Below are 18,024 nucleotides of genomic sequence, written 5' to 3'. Positions count from 1 at the left end.
TAGCAACGCATTTATTGAATGTGAAACAGCAGAAGGGAGAGCCTTTTCGTGATTACATAAGTTATTTTAACACTGAAATGCTGCAGGTAGAAGAGGTGAACGACAAGGTTGCCCTCACAACCTTTATGGGAGGACTACAGACCTTTAAGTTCCTGTTCTTCTTGTTAAAGGAAGCCCCTACGAGCATGACATAGTTGATGGTTAGAGCGCGGAAGCACATGAATGCTGAGGATGCTATGAATGCACGAAAAAATAAAGATGGTGAAGATAAAAGGTCGGATAAAAAGAGCTCAGCACCTAGCACTAAGGAGGAAAAGGAATCGAAGTACAAGAAATTCTCAAGCAGCCAGGCTGACAGATCGTCTCACCGTCCATTAAGCCCAGGCAGGTATAATAACTACACCCCCCTAAACACATCTGTAGAGCAGGTCTTTCTGCAGATTCAAGATGACGCATCATTGAAATGGCCACCAAAGTTAAAAGCTGATCTAACAAAGAGGTCTCGAAATAAATACTATAGGTTCCATCGGGACCATGGATATAATACAGAAGATTGTTTGGACTTCAAAAACCAGATCGAGAACCTTGTTTGTAAAAGGTTATTTACGCAGATTCACGATTGGGGATGGAAGAGGAGGCTCCAATCCAGCCCGAGAGGGCCAAGATGATCGCCCTCCTCAACACCAACCAATAGGTGAGATTAGAGTTATATCGGGTGGCTTCACTGGTGGTGGCGAGATGAGTTCGGCTTGGAGGGCTCATGCTAGGAGAATTCAGAATTTTTCAGAGATGAATGAAGTTGGAGTGACAATCCTCCAATAAAATTACCGCGAGTTGAGAAACTGATCATAACCTTTTCTGAAGAAGATGACAAGGGAATTCACCAGCCCCATGATGACCCTCTAGTAGTTTCTATGGTTGTCGCTAATTTTACTGTTCGACGAATACTGATTGACAATGGCAGCTCGACTGACATACTATTTCTTGGGGTGTTCGACAAATTGAAAATCGGCCGAGAGAAGCTCCAACCTATGAAGTCACCACTGGTGGGATTTTCAAGCGACAAAGTATATCCAATGGGGGCAGTTACCCTTCCAGTCACTGCAAGAGCCAATCCAAAGTAGGTCACTGTGATGGTAGACGTTCTAGTGGTGGACTACCCGTCATCATACAATATTATCTTGGGGAGGACAACCCTGAATGCCATGAAAGCAATCACTTCCACTTACCATCTCCTGATGCGTTTCCCAACTGAATATGGTGTGGGAGAGCTAAGAGGGGACCAAACAATGGCTCGAGAATGTTACGTTGCCTCTCTCAGAAAAATAAAATCGCAAGAGGCACTTATGATTGAAGGGCTGGAAGGGAGAGATAGGCAAGACTTTCATTGAGCAGAATCTACAGGGGAGCTAGAAGAGGTTAGCCTTGGTGATGGTGAGCTCGAGAAGAAAGTAAGTATAGGGTCTTTACTCCCCCTAGGTATCAAAAATGAACTTACTCAATTTCTCAAGAAGAATCGAGACATATTTGCATGGGCGCATGAAGACATGCCGGATATAGACCCAACTATCATAGAGCACCGCCTACAATGTAAATTCTAACTTCAAACCTGTCAGACAAAAGAGGAGGACTTTCACTCTAGAGAGGAATCAGGCTATATCAGAAGAGATGGAAAAGCTCTTAAAAGCCAATTTTATTCAAGAGGTGTACTACCCCGACTGGCTGGCAAACGTGGTCCTAGTGAAGAAGGCAAATGGAAAGTGGAGGCTATGTGTGGATTTCACCGACCTTAATAAAGCTTGGCCGAAGGATATCTTTCCTCTCCCAAGAATCGATATGCTCATTGAGAGAATGGTTGACACGAACTACTAAGTTTCATGGATGCATATTCTGGATATAACCAGATATCTATGTACACCTCAGATAGAGAAAAAACGGTCTTCATCACTGATAGAGGTTTAACTGTTACAAAGTAATGCCTTTTGGGCTCAAGAACGCTGGTGTAACATACCAGAGGCTGGTAAAGGCAATGCTTAAGCATCAAATTGGTAGAAACATGGAGATATATGTTGATGACATGTTGGTGAAAAGCTTAAAAGCCAAAGACCACTTGACTGACCTACAAGAGGCCTTCGAGGTGCTTAGGAGGCATAAGATGAAACTCAACCCCAGCAAGTGTGCCTTTGGGGTTTCCTCAGGAAAGTTCTTAGGATATATGGTAAACAGAAAAGGTATTGAGGCCAATCCAGATAAGATCGGAGCAATCATTGACATGAGATCGCCAAGATGAACCAAGGATCTACAACGACTAACAGGGAAGATTGCTGCCTTGAGTAGGCTAATCTCACTGTCAACTGACAGATGCCTACCTTTCTTTCGTGTGCTAAGGAAGGCTTTTGAATGGACCCCAAAGTGTGAGCAGGCGTTCAAAGAACTAAAACAATACCTTAGTTCTCCCCTATTACTGTCTCGAACCATATCGGGAGAAAAACTATACATATACCTTGCGGTCTCCACGACAGATGTCAGTTCAGCTCTGATACGAGAAAAAGAAGGGGTCTAAAGGCCAGTGTACTTCATGAGCAGAGCATTCAGGGGTACGGAGGAAAGATATCCAAGGATGGAACAGTTGGCCTTTGCTTTAATTGTGTCCGCCAGGAAACTGAGACCATACTTCCAAGCGCATACGATTGTGGTGCTAACAGATCAACCCTTTCGACAGGTCGTACATAAGCCAGAAAGCTCTAGTCGACTGATGAAGTGTTCAGTAGAGTTAGGAGAGTTCGACATTCAGTATAAGCCAAGAACAACAATAAAGGCCCAGGTGTTGGCTGATTTCTTAGCTGAGTTTACCCCTCAAGTAGAGGAGAAACAACCCTAATTACCGACAGAACCAGGTTCAAATGAGCAGATTGGCCTGGAAGTAGTCTGAAATTTGTTCGTGGATAGGTCATCTAATGCTCAGGCTAGCGGAGTTGGGCTTGTTCTTGTCTCCCCAGAGAGAGAAAGTTCGGTTTGGTTTCAAAGCAACTAACAACGAGATAGAGTACGAAGCCTTGATAACATGATTAAATATGGCAAATGCCCTAGGGGTTGAGCAATTAATGGTGTACACTGACTTTTAGTTGGTCGTTGGACAGGTTCGAGCGAAATATGAGGCAAAAAACGAGAAGATGAAGAGTTACCTACAGAAGGTGGAGGAATTAAAGAATCACTTCCAGAGATTCTCAATTCATCAAATACCACGAGAAGAGAATGGGAATGCAGACGCCTTAGCCCAGCTAGCTACTGCATTAGAACCTGAGATCAATAAAACTATACCACTGGAATATTTGGATGAACCATCTATATCTCTGGAAAGACAAATTGAAGTGCAACAAGAAGTATTGAGTGTGGAATAGGTAGATCCTATCATCAGATATATCAAGGATGGGGTGCTACCAACAAACTGAGCAGAAGCTCGAAAGGTTAAGATGCGAGCAGCTAGGCATACGCTTATCAAAGGGGTGCTCTACAAGAGAAACTTCTCCCTGTCGTATTTACGATGCGTTTCTAGTGAGGAAGCTGACTACATCTTGAGGGAGATCCACCTAGGAGTTTGTAAAAACCATGCTGGGGGTAGGTCACTTGCCAACAAGGCTATCCGATAAGGATACTATTGGCCCACCATGTAGAAAGATGAACTTGACTTCGTTAAAAAGTGCGACAAGTGTGAACGATTTGCCAACATCCTGAAACGACCGTTAGAGGAGATGACTCCCATGTCAGGCCCATGGCCATTTGCTCAATGGGGAATAGACTTGATAGGCCCTCTCCCCAAGGGCAAAGGGCAGACTAAGTATGCCATTGTTATGGTTGATTACTTCATTAAATGGGTAGAAGCTGAGCCTCTGGCCAAGATCACAGAGAACAATATAAGGAACTTCATGTGGAAGTTAATAGTTTGCAAATTTGGGAATCCTAGAGTGATTGTCACAGACAATGCAAAACAGTTCGACAACTCTCACTTCAAAATTTTTTGTTCCAAGCTCGGGATTCAAATTCATTTATCATCTCCAGGACATCCCTAGACGAATGGACAAGCCGAAGTCACTAACAGAACAATCCTTCAGATGAACAAGACTCGACTCGAAGCTTTAAAGGGACTGTGGCCTGAGCAGGTATCGTGTGTATTATGGGCTTACTATACTACTGTAAGGACTCCTACAGTGGAAACCCCTTTTCTTTTAGCGTTTGGAAGTGAGGCAGTAGTCCTTGTAGAGATTGGCCTAACAAGTTTTAAGACAGAGCACTACGAGCCCAAGCAGAACGAAATGGATTTGGAAGTAAGCTTGGACCTGATCGAAGAATGGAGAGACCAAGCCCAGATTAGGTTGGCTGTGTAATACCCCTAATTTTAAAAAGGATAGTCTCGGCATTTTCAACATATTTATTGTATTGCCTTTTAATTTATTTTATTATCTTTATCGCATTTTTATTTAATTGGTTATTTGAAATTTGAATTAAATTGTTTTATGTGCTTATTTGGTTTAATTGTTGTTTACCTATGTGTCATGTGTTTTAAATTTAATTAAGTGTTTTTAATTATTTAATTGGGTTTTTAATTGGAATTAATTAGTTAAGCGGATTTAATTATTTAATTGTTTTTTATTTAATGCTGTGTTAAGTTTTAATTGTTTTTTTATTTAATGCTGTGTTAAGTTACAGTTAACTTTGGGGTTGGAAATTTCAAATTTAGGTAAGCCGTAACAAAGGTAGTTTCATGGGCCGACTAGGTTTAGAATTAGGGCTCTGTCTCTGATTAAACACGGATTAGGGTTTATGTTTTTACGCCTATATATATATGGTTACTCTGTATCAAGGGTTGGAAAAAAAACCCTATTCACGTACCAAAGATACAGAGAGGGAAACAGAGAGCAGTTGCGGGGAAAACAGAGTGAGGCTTAAGAGGAAGTGTACAGAGAGGACCAAGGAGGTATTAGGAGGCTAGACAGTGTTGCAGTGGTTACCGGACGTTGGGAAGACGACGACAAGTTTTGAGTCCAAAACTTCAGGCAAGTTCTTTTCTTCCTCCTTCCCGTTGGCCTGTGTTCTGTGCACCTAGATATACTCTAGGGTTCTAATGGATCAATAATTGAATTAAGCATGTTTTTATATGTCAATTTAACCTTATCTTTGCCATGAATAAATTCGGTGATGGTTCTTTAACGTTCATTACAGTAGTTGTTTCCCTAAGCGTGATTTGTCTGTGGAACTTGTAGTTTTTGTTTTTGATTTCAACTGTTGTAAACACTCCATGGGGATTATATTGGACATAGTTAGGACCCTTGGGAACAGTCTAAAACTAAATAAAACGGATGGGAAGCGGCCGGCGTTGAAGAAGAAGGTCGCAGAAGTCACAGACGGACAGACGGCTCTCAGAGAGGGAGAGAGCCGGCTCCATGGAGGAGGGAGCCGGCTCCCCTCCTAGTGTAGAGCCGGCTCTAGGAGGTGTAGAGCCGGCTCTACCCAAGTAGAGCAGGCTCCAATAAAAATTGGAGCCGGCTCCCCTTTTGTTCATAACCTGTTCTCGCTCAGTTTGCTTCCAGAAGGTGTTTAATGCACTGTTTGAAACTGTTGTGTGTGGGAACTGTTTAAAAAAAAATATTGGGACTTGCCATAGTGATTAAGAAGTTAACTTTGGGTATTAAGAGGTCTTTTAATTGATTAAAGTTTACCTCTAAATTAATGGAACAAACTGTATAAAATTTATGCACGTTGTACACGATTAAGGGATGGAAGAAGACTTAATTGCTCAAGCTTGTTTTTGAGCATTCCAGTGGGATCTAATATGTTTATAAATTGTTCTAAATACATTATAGGGTCATTGATGTATTGAAGTTGACCTATGCAGGCTTGGGAGGCTAATTGTTGAAATAGTAAATACTTTCTGCAATGATATGGATTATCGTTTGGATTTTTAATTGCTAGAACATCAAATATCTTCCTGCAATTATTTGGATAATGTTTTGGAATGTAATTTACTAAATTATGATTTCTATATTATAATTGGCATTGATATGGAGGATTATATGCACCGGTATGGGACGGTGGCATACTAGGGATGGTTTAGCTTCAAAACGCTAAGACCTAACCTAATGGATTAATGGAATGGATTGTAAGATATCGAATCCTAATTGTGACTAAGTCAGATCAGCTGTAACCAAGTTGGATGACTTTCTGGATTAACGGATGGTAGTTAAGCCATATCAACTGAATAAGTTGAGTGACTAACTAGTTGGTTTATTGTATGACAGTTTAATAAATAGTTGAACTGCATACCCTGGATTTGGACGGACTTTATATATGTGTTTATGGTACCACGAGTTGAGCTTGAGTCTCAGACTCGTTGGTTAGGGTGCGTATATGCAGTGGATGCGTAGCTGGTTATAATAGGTTGAGGTGTACCCTGTTAGGTCTAGGTACTCATGCCCACCTTTGGGTGCGTATTCGCATGTTGCCTTCTATTCAGGTTGAGACCCCTATTATAGACTAGTGAATGTCCCTTAGTGTGGATATATTTATACGTATGGACTAGATAAATATTGTGAGGTGTCTACGGTGTATCTGCGTATCGGGTCACTGTATGGATTGCAGTTAGATTAGAACTTGCTCGTGGGTCTGACCCACTTCTTTATTATTCTTTTCAGGTACAGGACGGTTCCAGCCTTAGAGCTTGATCGTGCTTGTCGAGGACAGTCTCACTTTCATCTGATTACGTAGGACTTCTCTCGATGTTTCTAGTATTATCTATTTTCAGTTTCATTCTCAGTTGAACTTTTAGCTAGGGGTCCATCAGTGGATTCCCAAGTTGTAACTTTGAAGTGGAGGATTGGAGTTTCAATTTTCAGTTATACATGGAGGAGTTTATAATTAATGTTTCTTTCAGTTTTAATCTATCTTTATTGTTCGTTTTGTTATCTGTGTTCGTTTTAAAATACTTTAATTGTTTGATATTCCCTCGGGTTTGGGCCTGGGCCTGATCAACCCGTGTCTCGGATTCGAGGGGTATCACAGGCTGCCTATCAACAGATGGTCTCCAAGTATCACAATGCTCGAGTTAAGCCTAGGAGGTTCTCAGTAGGAGATTTAGTAGTCCGCAAAGTTACTTAAGTAACCAAGGATTCAACCACAGGGAAACTGGGTTCCAAATGGGAAGGGCCTTACAAAGTTACGCTATGTCAGAGACCAGGAACATACTGGTTGGAAAACTTAGAGGGAAAGCCACTGCCTCACCCGTGGAATGTTGAGCATCTGAAGAAATATTATCAGTAAACAATTTCAATTGAATCTCAATTTATTATTTGTTTTTGCTAATGCTTCTAGTTTCAATAATTGTCTCATTCTCTACAAATGAGTGTCTTCAATAGCCCTGTTATCAACTTTACTTTTAATAAAATATTCCTTACTTGGATCAGTTGTTTCAAATAATTTATTACCATTTTGATATGTTAAGATATTCATGTTAAATAAATGAGCTGTGTGAAGTTCGTAGTAATCTACTTCCCTTATTAAAGGGTGAGCTGAGTGAAGCTCATAGTAATCTACTTCCTTTATTAAAGGGTGAGCTGAGTAAAGCCCATACTAATCTACTTCCCTTATTAAAAGGTGAACTGAGTTAAGCTCGTAGTAATCTACTTCCCTTATTAAAGGGTGAGCTGAGTGAAACTCGTAGTAATCTACTTCCCTTATTAAAGGGTGAGCTGAGTGAAACTCGTAGTAATCTACCTCCCTTATTAGAGGGTGAGCTGAGTGAAACTCGTATTAATCTACTTCCCTTATTAAAGGGACGAGCCGACTAAAGTTGTTAATAAAATCAAGTATAAAATAACATAATGCAACAATCGTAATGGCAAAACATAACAGTCCATCCTACTCGTCAACCCTGGAAATTAATTGCAAAGAAAGAGAAGTCTCAACCACAAACAGAAAAATGGGAGTAAATAAATGAATAGATACACATTTATCCTACTCGGAGTCACTCGCTTCATCCAGTTGAATGATAGAGAAGTCTTGGTCTGAAAATTCAGAAGCAGCACCATTACCGAAAATCTTCAAAGCCATCAAAGTAGGCCTTCGACATAATCTCCTTGAAGATTGGTGAGGCTTTAAACTCATCAACTGTATTAGATCTCTCCACCATCAATTTCTAGGACATCTCTTTGTTGAGCTCTTGCACATAGGATGCATGACAGGCTCGCTCTGCCTCTAACTTAACATGCTCTGCTTGTAAAGCGGCCTCATGTTTATCACACTTCACCCGTAAATCGGCTTGGTGTTGGGAGCGAATAGAAGCTAAGATATTGGTGTAATGCTCCCCTCATTTCGCAGCTAGACACAATAAGTAATAAGCGTGTGTATTAACCTGTACGCACATGGGAACAAGAAGTTAAAATGAAGAGGAAAAAAAAAGGTAAATAAAAAATAGAGGATGGTGAGAGATTTAACCTGTGCGAGATCATGCATGAGCCGGTCTACAATCTCAGTTGGAAGGCAAGAGTTCAGATACATCATATCCTCCTTCGACAAAGACTCACTTATCTTCTTAAATGCAAGTTGAGCATTGCCTAGAACCGATGCTGCTGAAGAGTATGGGTCTAAGGGGAGTACCCCTGCTTCAGTAAAAAGTGGCCTAGTCTCATCCACAAGCTCATGGGGGAGTTGTGAGTCTGATACATGTGGAAAAACAACTGGAATATGTAAGAATCCTTGTGCTGTAATAGTGGGCTTCTCTTTTTTCCTCTTGGCGGGGGAAGTTGGTGGGAGGTCAATTAAGCCTTCTTTGAACTGAGCTAGAAGCCTCTTATTAAGTTTTCGAGGTATAGTTACAGGGACTTACCAACAGGTTGAGGATTAAGACCATGGGTAAACAAAGTCTGAGGCGTCATGAGTGAAGACCATTCCCTCACTGAGTGATTAAAGGCTTCCTTTATTCACTGGAGATCATCAGATGAAATGGCAATCTCTTTAAAGCCTGAGAAGACAACAACTCTGTTAATAACTCAAAAGTTTTTTTTATTTAAAAATGAGGGTATTATTATGGACAACTCACCAGTGGAATTCTGACTACACCACACACGAGGAATAGAATTCCCTATTCGAAGGAAAACACTCTCATCAGGAAAGAACTCCAAGCCATTACTAGAAACGAAAAAGAAACGGCCTTTCCATGGTTTATGCTTAAGGGGATTTCCAGAGATAAGAATATTATCCCGTGGGGAGAAGTACAACTAGTCACCCCTTTTGGGAATGTAGCAATGAAAAAATTCTTGGATAGTTAGCGAGGTATTACAACAAGCTTGCCACAGAACTAAGCAGCCTATCATTGTTCTCCAGGCGTTTGGTGATAATTGAGTCGGGGCAAGATTAAGGTGGTGAAGCAGTTCCCTAATAAAAAGAGAGATTGGAAAACACAATCCGGCAATGAAAGCAGACTCATAGAAACAAATCTCAGTTGGGTAAAAAGAGAACGCTCTATCATCAAATGTAAGAAGTCTGATAGCAACACTGTCTGGAATTGAATAAGTTCGCCGGATCTGATCCAGATCGTGTGGGGTAAGGGAACTTGTTATATCCTGTACTGGATGTGTCTTTGACGGAGATGAATCAGACTGGTGATGTTCTTCGTCTGACATAGTGTTGGATTTTGGGTGAAACATGCTGGCAGTAACACGCGCTGCTGTATGTAAGAGCCTAGCCTTACGATAACATATAAAATTTTCCAACTTTGGTCTTGATATACTGAGTCGGAGGAAGAAGTAACAATGAATTAAATAGAAGGAAGAAGAAAACAAGACATGGAACTTACCACATCACTACGACTGGTACTACTTGGCTTTTTGGAAGATGGAAATAATTTGAATAAATTCTACTCAAACCATCTCGATTTATAGGAGAAGAATGTAAAAAGATAAGGAAGAGATTTATGGTGGAGTTCTAATAGAAATTTGTTTCACGGGGGACAATCAGCTCCCAGCGGGTTATTTTGTGTAGGAATTTACTTCTACAAGGTGGAATCGCAGATGACATGTCAGTCAGAGAATAGGATTAGGAGTCAATCCTAGAATAGGACAACCACACTGGCAGCCCCACATGAGTTGCCTATGTGCCGAAAGGTAGGCTTCTAATATGGTAGCTTGCCACATATACGAGCTGCCAATGTGGTACTACGACAAATATTTCGAAGACGTCTAAGGTCCTAAAAGAAAAATTTAAAAAAAAAAAAAAAAAAAAAATCCCGGGGGTGCTGCCCATGAGCTGACTGAGTAGCTCGACCCCCGACTGGTGTTCGCGAAGTGGCAATATGAGTCGAGCTAATGGACAAGGCTTTACTATCTAATAATAAAACCAACTTATTGTAGAAATACGAGGTGAACGGATCTACAATTCTAAATATCTATTATTATGTAATATTTGGGAATTAACATTCCGGTGGTTTGATAAGCAATCCTCCGAAACGGGGGCAACTGATAGATGAATAATTTAAATACCTGAGGATAGGGGAAGACTGTTAAATTAACGCATTATCTCATAAGATTGAGATAGGCTATACAGATTACGATAAGGAGATAGGCTCTACAGATTACGATAAGGATAAAACTAGCTATTCTAGGTTACGACGATAACTCGGCATTACATTCTGACCTAAGCCCTATATAGAAATGAGCTAATCCACGTTTTAAGGTATGAGATATAACCTAACTCAATTTCTTGATTTCTCCAGAGAGATTACTTCGCACACGAACTCACTGGTGCCTGTAGGATCACTTTTTCTTCTCTTTGTTCAGGAAGTTAGATCAGATTCGAATTGCGCAAAATCCATCATCAACAAATAAAATAAATAAAATCAAGGATTTAATTAAATCCTTGTTCACGGTAGACGACTTCAAAGAGCAGAACATTTCCTCTTCACGGATGACATTTAACACGAGGTATTAATTTCATACAATGCAAACTCTGAAATATCATCTAAATTAATTCTACAATCCCATGAAATGTGGGTGAGTGAGAAGAAAATCATAATTAATGTGCTGCAAATGGCATAATATAAGGCTTTCTCTATGAACCAAAAATTTGGGATTGATATCATACCAAAAAAAAAAAAAAAAGATTGATAAACTAATTAAACATTTCCCACCAAATCCCACCTCAAATGATGTGAAAAACTCTTTCTGAACTGTAATTAGTAGTAGTATTGTACATTGTTAGTCCTTTGTTTCAAAATGATTGAGAAAGATTCGACCGGCCTAGAATTCTGGGTAATTTATATATATATACACTCTAAAATCACACGTCAATATGTCTTGTGTCTCTGTTAATTGGTAATTGAAAATTGAGTTATAGGTGTGATGGTGTATTGAATTCTGAGTGACTACTTTTTGGCCATAAATTGTAGGGACGAAGCATTTGTTGCTTCAAATATTTATTTATTTATTTTAAATTTCTTATTTATAAGTTTTTGTTTAATTTTACGTCATACATTAACACTAGTTAGTCCTCACTCCAAAGTTAGCCAAATGGAGGTAATTCCTCACTCGTTAGTTGAGCCAAATGGAAGTAATTTGCAACAGTTATTAAATTGTGGGTGTTTGTCGCTCCAAATAAAAGGAGGGGTATTTTGCAACCCTTTAAAATCAGGGTTTAATGCACCCGGCCTATAATTTACATAGAGACCAAACTTACCAACCAAAAAAATTACCTTCTAAAATCACTCTAAAATAGAATTTAAGACACAATTTTACCTTACTGCTTGGTTCAATTATTAAAGACAATGTTCTAATGGGTCGGGATATTTGTGCTCCAAAGAGATACTATAGGGCTGCTCCACTTATATTTTTATTAAATTAAAATGACAAAAAAGCCCTCTCTCTCCTCCGTCATTGTTTCTTCTCTCCTCTCATCGTTTCTCTCCTCCTTTACACACCCTAAAATGTCTTCCCCTCATGGCCTCCACCGCCACTTACAACTCAATCGAAATGGTGACCCATCACCATCAACAACCATCATAATTTGAAACTGGATGTGATTGACTTTTTAGTAACATGGGGATGGAATTAATTGTAAGTGTAGCTAATGATCTGAAGTTTTAATCCTATGTTCAGTAACTATCTTACTTTTTTATGACAATTGAATCCAATTCAATAAACCTAAATATTTTTAGCGAAAAGGTGAAATCAAAAGGCTCAAGAATACTCCTTCAAATTTGAAGCATTCAGAGGGCTGGCAAAATTGTAGGGATCGATAAGTCTTTTTCAGGTGTAAGTCTTTTGCGGGAGATAGGAGATATCATATAAAACTTTGAATTACATGTCTTTTGCAAGTAGTGTATTTAGGGGTTTTATTGTCATTTTATTTATAGTGAGTATGAAAGTGGAGCGCTAGAGTATATTTTTAGGGTGCAAGTATCACCCACCCCTATTCTCATTTCAAGCCTTTTTATAAAAGAACTTCAATTAAATAAAATTTTAAGCTGTTTTCTATTTTCACATAAAATTATTCTTCTTAAGGATGTGTTTGTTCGGAGGCCAGCAATGGAACAACTCACCAATATTTGATAAATTGAAGGGAAGGAAATGATCATCTCATTTATTTATTTATTAAAAGAACAAAAACAAAAAATAAAAGATGGAAGAGTAACACTAGAGGATATCTCTTACACAACAAAATGGAAGATGTCATCTCTCTTTCTCACTCACACTTAACCGAACAAAAAGAAAAAATACACCTTCTCTCATTAGAGACCTCTCATCCGTTCTTCTTAATCTTAACCCATTTCCCACTCTCCATGAAGAAAAGTGGTGCTAAAGTTGCATGGGATGCTATTTGTAAACCCAAACAAGATGGTGGTCTAGGGTTCCTGACCTTGAGCTATTTAATAAGGGAGCTACACAAGCCGCAGTACCATTTCTGGTCCCTTCACCTTCCAAACTCACACAGTATTTGGGTTTTTTTTGGGTGCAATGGTGTAATAGTTACCTCATTAAAAGCAGATGCATCTGGCAACTCAAGATGCCTCAAAATTCTTCTTGGTGTTGGAGGAAATTGATGCAGCTGACGGCGGATCCGTGAATTGTCAATGCGGTACGCTAATATTAAACATAAATTTAATAAAATAAATTTTTTTTTTTTAAAAAGTTTTATAATATAATCTAGATAAATATTTAAATTCAAAAATTATAAAATATTTATCTAAGTTGTGCTCTATTAGTTATAATTAGTATATTAGAATTGGAATTGAAAATCTAACATTTGGGTTTAAAAATCATTGGCCTTGACCATCGTATTGTGTTTGATGTAATCAAGATCCAATGAAATTTTTTCTTTGGCTGAGTTAATACTAGTAATAAAAAAAATATATAGTATTTTTTTGCAAGTTGGTCCTCTGTTTGCTGTAATAGTTTTGGGCCTCCTGCACGTGCTTGATGTAATTATGTTCATGGGCTATTAGCCCCATTCTCTTGAGCCCAAACTGAAGCCCATTGTCATTTCTTTTACTTATAATATTTGCTTAAAATTCTAAAAAGAAAAAAAAAAATGGAATCATTGTGTTATATACTTAGAAAATTAGTTGAAGAATACATAGATTAAAAATAATAATAATAATAATAATTTGGTGGGTTAGAGTTAGCAACAGTACCATGTGTTGGTGAAATTAGAGTTAGTACCATGGGTGGTGAAATTATTGAGTTCTTTATATATATATATATATATATATATATATATATTGAGTGGTTCATGGCAAGAAATTTACATACTCATTTGCCTCTTTGGAGACTTAACCCTCACTCATCTACTTTGAGAGATAGAAGAGGATACTTTTAAGCTACAAGGCCATTGATATTGTAAAATGATATCCCATGTGCAAACGTTTGTTGATAATATTGTGTTATTGGATACATCTAAAGAAAAATTAGTAATAGAATTAGAAATGTGGATACATGCTATAGAGTCCAGAGATTTGAGAATTAGTAGAATTAAAACAGAATATATTTAGTAAAAATTTAATAATGACTAAGATCTTGATAACATAATGATAACACCTCAAAATCAAAATATTATTCAAAATAACCACTTTTGCTATTTAGAATAGATAATACAAAAGGATTGAGAGATAGATGGTTATATAACTTGTAGATGTCGGTCAACATGAACAAAATGGATACAAGCTAGGGATTATAACAGATGTATTAAAAGAAAAATTCTATAGGACTGTAATTAGACCAACTATGCTATGGATACAAGCTAGGGATTATAACAGATAGAGTAAAAGAAAAATTCTATAGGACTGTAATTAGACCAACTATGCTATGGATCGAGGTGTTGGGTTTTAAGAATGAAACAAGAAAATCACATTCATGCAGTGGAAATGAGAATGCTATTGTGGATGGTTAATTTAAGTGACAAGAAGAGACAAGGTCACTAATAAAAGTATAAGACAAAAAATAGGAATGACTTGCTAGTGAGAAAGTTAAACAGAGTATACTTGGATGATTTGAAAAAGATAAATACAGGGGACTGTGACAGAAAAGGATGGAGACATATTTCATGTGACAAACCCATTGATATGGGATAAAGATTAAAGATAATGACGATGATGATTTTTCATGTTCCCTTTATTTGATTTTTTATGTTACAACATATGTTTAGAGCAAAATGTTTGTCAATATGCCAAGAGGTAGCGCCACAAAGGCAACATGTGAGTGTGATGAGTACTCTATATGATGTGTGCATGATTAGATACTTCGGTTTTAGAGTTTTTGAGAGTTGTAGAGTGCCATTATATAGAGATGGGAGATTCAGAACGTTAGAGAGCTTGTAAGAACTTGTAGATTACAGAATACACTATAAAATTATAGAGAATTTTACAGAAACCGTAAATGTTTGTAGATGGGAAGTTTTAAAGAATAGATCTTAGCCATTAATGATAATACATTATAACCATTTATTTGAAAGAATGATGCCTATATAAAATGGTAGGAGTCTCATTCGTGGTCAACAGGTCTTAAAAGTGAGTGTAAAGCTTAAGGGTGGGATGTAAGTGCTCAATTTGTACAAATTATTAAGTGCTCAATTTATACAAATTATTTATGTGCTATTTTGTGGTTGAACAATTTATTGTCTCAAGGGGAGAAAATGGTGAATAAAGAATGTTAAACGAAAGTGACCCTGGTAAATCCCACGGAAAGTCAGTATACTCAATCATTTGGAAGATTTTCCTGCTACAGAGAGCATACATTTGCGGATGATATGGAGTTTTTTTTTTAAAAGTAAATAAATAAAAATAAAAATTATACTTATTAATAAAAATTATATTCATATTTGTGAAATATAAAACTCTTGATAGATGTATTTTCATTCAAAAATTCAAAATCATATTTAAATTTGTGAAACCCAAAGTTATAGACAACACAAACACAATAATATATATATTTAATCATGATTAGATAGAAACAACGATTGAACAAACATTAGGATCCAACGAAAACAATAAACAACCACACACAAAACATAAAATTTATATTTACATGGTTCACTCAAAATTAGTGTCACATACATATATGAGAAGAGATTCACTATACCAAAACACAATATTTAGGTGGTTTACCCACAATCAGGGCTACCTCCACGAATGGTAGAGATGTTACACAAGTGGAGAATTGTTAACACCAAACCATGTACACAAAGAGATACAGGGAGTTATATGCACTTAATTTTTAATAGGAGTGTTTCTTGCACATTCTTTATATAACGAGGGAGTTTTTTGCACTAAAACTAGCACAAGAACTCGAACATGTTACAGTGAAGAGTGATACACTAATACCATATTTCATGAAAGCCTTTGGGTTGCACTCTTCAATGCATGTTATGCACCTGTGGTTTCACTTTTAACATGAACAGTACGTAGTATAGAAGATTAAAAAAAGAAGAAGAAGATGGTCATTGTACCCTTTCTAGAAGCAGCTTTAGAATCGAAAATACATGGATCGGGAGCATATGGTTGTGAAATATAACTTTTTGGGTTTACACAAACATACATACACACATGAGGCAGAGAGTGATGATCTAATAGACCTAAACATCTATTACCTTACTGTTAGCCCCTTGACGGTTGTCCAAGGGAAGACATAGGCATTTCAAGGCCATGCCATGTCTTGGGAATACTTTGGCTTTAGTTAGACAGCCATGAGGATGCTTAGTGGGTTTTCAGCGTGCACAAGATGCTCAGCGTACACACAGGATGCTTAAAAGGATGCTCGGCGTGCACTGGGGTTGCCCAGTGGCATTTTCGTAAATATGGCAAAAAGTGAAACTTGGAGTTTTGACTCGGGATCTTTATGGGAGGTACCTTGAGTCCATAGAAGCTGGTTGGCGCAGACGGCACTCGATTTGGATGTCGGGAAGGGCCTGAAAGGCCTTTATGACTCTCAAGCATGGGTGATGTTTACTCCTGTCAGAGTGCTGATTTTCCTTAAGACTATACTTGGGAGGGGTCTGTTGAGCACATCGGTTGGGCTATGGCATGGCTTGCTTAGAGGGCTTAGCCAACGTGCATGGGCACGTGTTGCACCACTCCAAGATGGTTGCACAAGTGGGGAGCATCTAAGATATTGAAGGGCAAACAAGTGGGCACCGACACGCGCGCTTGTGTGCAGCGGCGCGCGTGCGGGCGTGCAGGTGGGTGCGCGGGCAGGTGTCCAACCTAGTGTGCGCGAGCATCTAGCTCGACATGCGCGTGGGCGTCCAGGCGGGCGTACAGCCACGGGCGCATGAGGGTTTAAATATGAAGCGCGTAGAAGGGCACCCGTGTGTGCGCCGACGTGCACTTTGGCGTGCACCCGAGCGTGCGCACGGGCGTGCATGGCTTGACACGCTGTACACTCAGAGACATATATATGTGGGTGCAGATTGGTGGACTTGGCTTGGGCTGGGTTCACAAGGTTAACTCAGATGTGGCTAGAGCATGGACCACATAAAGTCATGGCTTGCGGTTACAAGAGGTGGTGGCTAAGTGGGCTCGGTCGGTTGGGGGAAGTTACTAGCACTTCCCACTCATCATGGGAAGTGGGGGAGTGCTGAGTAACCTCCCAAGCATGTGGCACAATTCTGAGAGGACCAACACACAGGCGGTTAAGGGTGGTTTCTTCCACTATGTAGAATGTAACTTTTTGCGGATCTATACACAGGCGGTTAAGGGTGGAACAAATTTCGCTAAGAATTTTTTGCAGATCTATACACACAAATTTTGTAAATCTATAATAGAAACAAAATATGGAGCAAATAATATAATTTTATTAATTTGAGAAATTGAGGTACAATCCTCTATAATATTCTTTACAAAAAGAAAGAATTGATCCTCTGATTAAATCTCCTTTTTCTGTTAGTTGGTTGGATCCAAGGGCTACACAGGCTTGATCTTGAATTATCATGGAATTTGATAAAGAACGGCACATCTTTGGCTGTGCTTGTTGTTGATCACCGTGGAATTTGATGAAGAACGGCACGATTTGATGTGCTTTGTGTTCTTCGCTTTTGGGTTTGGATGTTGGAGATGAGAGTTTCTGTATTTCTCTCTGGAATTCTAGATTTCTGAATTCTGAATTTTCTCTTTTCTCCCTTCCTCCAGGCCTCTATTTATAGGCTTCTTGGATTCATAGGATGATGACACGTGTCCTCTTTGATAAGGAAAATATCATAACTGGGCCAGGCTGGATATATTTTGATAATTCTCCTTAAAAATAATTATTCCAAATATATTTTATTAGGAATAATTATTCTTTTATTTAACCATCTGGACTGGGCTTAATTAAATAATTTAAGTGGACCAAACTTGGGCCAATTAAATAACTTAATTAAACATTAGGCCCATATTTAATGGGTCCATTTGTCAAAACCAAAGTCCACTAAAATTTTAGTGTCTACAAATTGCCCCCACTTCGAGTCCCAAGCTTGACAGGACTTGTCTCCTTTTTCAAGTGGGACTTGAAG

This window comes from Cornus florida, unplaced genomic scaffold (assembly GCF_030987335.1).
Source record: "Cornus florida cultivar Cherokee Brave unplaced genomic scaffold, ASM3098733v1 CherokeeBrave_3.0.0_Hap2_Chr06, whole genome shotgun sequence".
In the NCBI taxonomy this organism is placed as follows: Eukaryota; Viridiplantae; Streptophyta; class Magnoliopsida; order Cornales; family Cornaceae; genus Cornus; species Cornus florida.
The sequence above is the reverse complement of the archived record's forward strand: the minus strand, read 5'-3'. Positions refer to the sequence as shown.